Below are 5,186 nucleotides of genomic sequence, written 5' to 3' on the forward strand. Positions count from 1 at the left end.
CATGTTCATAGCTTAGGTGAAAAGAAGTTACCTAGTTTGATGGGTTTTCTAGGTTGAATTGTAGGAATAAATAAAATGTTGAATGTTTTGACTTTGATGGAAATTTTGCATAGTTTGATATATTTAACTATGTTCCCAATCTAGCTGATAAAAAATAATTTCGTGCAAACAACTATGTTTTAACACCTATTATATAGTTATGAATAAATATTATAATTGTTTCTTTTTTCTCATTTTGGAAATGGTTGGAAGGGGACGGGGACATACTCGAAGTAGTACAATTGTGAGTGGTACTAACAATCAAGCAAGAAGACAACGTAGAAGAGTTCGTCATGGAAAGACAATAACTTGTAACGATTCTGATGATGATTCTGAAATCATTGGAAATGATGTTCCAAGATCTATCCAAAATACCTTAAGGGATCAAAGAGCTTGGATGAGGGAAGGGAGAAGAAAATATGAGGAATTTAAATATATCAAAATGGACCCGTCTTCTTCCATACCAGAATATATTCATCTATTTAATATGAAACAAGAAGAATTGACTTCCCATTTTATATGGGTCTTGGATCTAGAAGCTTTATTTATATTTATTTTTTCTCTCCCAGATCATTGGATCACACTAATGATTAGCATTTATACTGTTCTTGGTACAAATAAATTTTTTTTGACATATATGTATGCACTTAAAATCAAGTGGAAGCAAAAAAAATATATAGAAGCTAAAATAAAGAAATATTGGCTTCTAAGGACCTGCCCTACGCCTCATTTTTATCAATCTTCTCGTATATACAATCTAGCTAAGACTTTGGTTGATAGTGTTATAAATCCTCATCACCTACGTAGTGAGAAAGATGATATGTAATATAGACAAATGATCATATGACTTGTGATATTTTGAATATTTTTTATGAAACTGTGTTCTTTATCTTTGTGTTTAATTTTTGTGATATTTAAATATAATTAATGATATGGATTAAGACTTAATTAAAAACCTTTAATATAACACATACTAAGAAATTACTTGAATTTTTGAATAGTCAATTAGTCTGCAAATGATGATAGAAAACATTAAGACCCTCAATTCTACATTAAAAGTATAGTCATTATGAAAATTGATTTTCCTGATTGTGTATCTCACATGTTTTTATGAACTGAAACTCGAGTCATGATGACACCTACTATATCCAACTAGTAGGTTAGCCAATTTGTTGCCCAGAACATCTAGTAACAGGAATACAGGGTAGATACAACAAATAATTGGAAATAAAATATAAAACATTAAACGAAACTGTGTAAGCTAAGAACATAAACACTATGCATACATATCAAAAGAGATCCCCCCAAACCCTGGTAGTCACGTGTATAGAGCTACTACAAAAGAGCACAAGTCCCAAAAGTGCACAAAAAATATACAAGCAACAAACTAGAAAAAACTAAACAGAAGGAGTTAGGCATGATCCATAATGCCATAAGATCGCCCTCGCTCTGAAAGTCCCTATTGTGAGCTCGATATCAATGCGAGCAATTGGTACTCAGACCAACATCATGAAATAAGATGCAAAGTACTGTAGTATGAGTACCAAAACAGCAGGTACTCAATAGGAGTTATAGGCCAACTATGCTTCGAAAGTAAAAGCAATAACAAAAAGTGGAAAAGGAAGTAACTAAAAGCCATGGAATAAAATAGTAACAAAAATCCTAACTAAGAAGAAAATGATCTATTGAAAGAACGAACAATGAAGTAAATAACTATCTAAAACCTAACTAGACTCCATAAGCCAAAAGGTAAACTCTCATTCAATTAAACGTAAAATAACCCAAACAAAACCCTATAAGCCCAGTGGATACACAAAAGATCTATGGAACTACTAGAAGAACTTGACAACACATCTAAAACTGTCATGAGCTTCTACGGACTTTAACAACGGTAAAGGCAGCCCAAGAACTCTAAATAGAACCGCTAGTCAGCACTCGAACATAACTAAGAAAGGTGTGTATGAACTAGAAATTAGGGTAAAAGATGAGTCAGGGTCTCAAACCATGACTCCATATACGCCTAGGAGGTACACCAAGGCTTTTAACCCAGCTAAGAAGTAAGTGCACAAGGGCCTCAAACCCAATATATCAAGAAGCACATGGACCTTGAACCGTGGAGAAGTACTCCAAAATCCCTAATTTTCCTTTGCCAACTTACAACCGATCTAAGCCGCAGTGTGGAACCTTCTCTAGAATTGTGAAGGACACACTCCAACTCCAAGAGTTGATACCAAATAGTTGGATAAAAACTAAGTAAACCCAAAAACACTCCTGAGTTTATCACTAGGGTAAATTATGGATAAAAAAGTCATAAGAGCTGAATAATCTGCAAGGAACTAAGCAATCCAAAGTGACGTCAGAGCAATTCTAAAATGTCATCTCTAAACCTCAAGCCTAAGAAAAAAGTAGCATAAACCTAGTCTAAGGTTATTAAAAAGCTATTTAAGATAGTAAATCACCTACAAATAGACAACCACAAGGTAAGGCATGATCACTTACAAGAATAAGCATACAAGAATCCCTGAAACCCAAAAGTAAGACCTAAATAATGATTTCAAACAAAATAGGCATGATCAACTACAACCCAACCCCAATTGCAGCAAAACAACATTAATTTACAATCGTAAGCTAAATCTAAAGACTTGGAAGTCGTAGCGTACATCAATGCAAATAATGTGTGCTCCAAAATCATGATTCTGGAGCTTTTCCCTTTTGAATGTCCTTCAATCGGTGCCACACTATCATTACAATCGTAAACAAAAATGAATACTTTGACACAAAATACCCAACAATTGGAGATGGACCCAAAATCAATAAATAAAAATGGGAATTTGGAACCTGTACTGCGAATCCTGAAATTGACTCTGTCAAAAGCTCCAATATAATTCATTGAGATTGTATCCCAAAATGGGACAACATTAAATGTTAAAAGGAATCAAACAACCACATGCAACAATTCACGAAGTAAAACACCATTAAAGAACTAGGCAGTCCAATTCGGGTCAAAATTTACATCCACTTAATACCCCCATGCAAATCCGTGAACACTCCTATTTTAAGACCTGCTAATTTCAAACCCATAACACTTGATATCACACAAAATGGAGGTGTAAAGATTTCTAACATTGACTTTGAACCTCACAATAGAAGTTGATCGTGCCTGGTCTATATTTAAGAGACTAGACAACAAACACCTTCGCGAACATGGAGTTAGGCCTGCGAATGCGGAGGTTCCATCGGATTCATAGAGAGGGTAGAGCTAGAAATACATGAAGGCCCAGTGGCTGGAGTAGGCAATACTCCCTCTACAGGTAGTGTCTCAATATCAACTGTCGGTAATGTATCCACAGGAGCTACCCTTTTCTTCTCAGCCTTATCCTTCAAGTACTCGGCCTCAATATGTTGGATGTCAGTAGAGGGGTGGGAGTCACTTCCACATCCTTGTTTTCATCATGTGGCACACGGGCTCATCTGCATAGCTCGGTGATCAACATCGAAAAAGGGAGAGATGTTTGTCGCTGCCTAGCTCTCATGGCCATCTTTTGCCTAATAATTGTACCTAAATTAATATGCTTCCTTGCAACGATGGATTCAAGATAGGCCGCCTTTGTGTGGAGGAGGATTGACTCATTCTGGGATGGCAAGATAGTGCTACTAATGAAACCGAACCCGCTGCCACATTGAGGTCTTTCTTCTCTATAGGCACTCCAGCCTTAATCCACCTAGGAGTATTGTCAGACAGGAGTGGGGTCAGCTAACCTTTCATATCTTCCAAAGTCGTTGTCTTGATCATACTCTGGTACTCATCTGTAATGTTATTAGTTTATTCCAATACAGCGTTTATATCATCACCATCACATTTTACCTTCCTCCCCCAGACAACTACATAATCCACTGGTTTGAAGGTAGCAGCCTTCCTCTTTCCTTGTGGTACCAAAGCTCTATAGGCTGAGTAGAACTCCTGGACCCAATTAGAAATGTAGGGACCCCGGGGTTTATTGAATAGCTGGAAATTGTGAGACTTAAGGGTGCTCCATATCTCTGGATATCTGTCCACCACACCATCTGTGGACAATCTCTTCTCCTCAATGATAGTCCTCAGTCCCTCGACATTTAGTCTGTTGAGAGACCGAGAAGGAGGACCCTGTACAAGTGGTGCTTGGACCAAAGTCTGATTTGGAGCTGGATGAGAAGGAGTAGTTTGAGGCACCCAGATCCTAGACGGATCATGCATCCTCTTGGAACATATTCTTGCTCTTTGGGCCAATAGAAGTTGGTCATCCTCAAGCTTAGACGTGGCAGCCTGCGAATCCTGGTGTTCTTCCTCGCTTTCTCATCTGGTAAGGTGAGTCGCGTAGACTCCCTCACTATCGGAGCTGACCTGGTGACTCAACAACGGGCGCCTTGCCCTTTTCTTTGCCTTTCCCACCCGTGGTAGGAAGTTTGGCTGCCTTTGCTTTGGATGCCGCTTTATCCTCATTTATGATTATCCCTTTTGCCCACTTGCGGGGCGACATATCTCTTCCTGGCACTTTGGGTCTAGCCATATATACAAAACACATCGAAGAGTGTTAGAAATCGTTCAAGAAAATTGCAGAAATCAAGTTGCACAAGGACTCACCAAACAAGTCACCAAGTTACTTAGGCGAGCTAGATCGGGCTCGCCGAAAGGACAAGTTCTAAAAATTTCCAGAATTAAGGCATGTCGGGGATGCTCAGTGCTCTTCAGTGAATTGCTGACATCAATCGGCTTGCTTAGACTAGCCCGTTGAATATTATAGTGTATTTTAGGGGTTAGGGGAGCAGAAAAGGCGATCAAAGGAACCTTTCAGCGAGCTCAGGCTTCCCGCCGAAAGGTACAGACTCATCTTAGCTAAAATATGAAATTAAGGGCTATCAAAGTGGGATGTTAGCGAACCGCCGAACCATTCGGCAAGCTCGACACAACTCGCCAAACGACCCAACATGCCAATTTTTAACCCCGTTTCCCAAAATCAAGCCCCAAGCCCCCGAATTCAAATCAAACACATACACCATGCAATTAGTACCAGACCCATATGACCCATGCATTCGGTGTACTCAGATTTCCCCCGATTTGGCCAAAATTGGCCATTTGATGAATTTTTCCCTTAACAATGACATCAAAC

This window comes from Solanum verrucosum, unplaced genomic scaffold, assembly GCF_900185275.1.
Source record: "Solanum verrucosum unplaced genomic scaffold, falcon-dt-bn FXZP01000095.1, whole genome shotgun sequence".
NCBI lineage: Eukaryota > Viridiplantae > Streptophyta > Magnoliopsida > Solanales > Solanaceae > Solanum > Solanum verrucosum.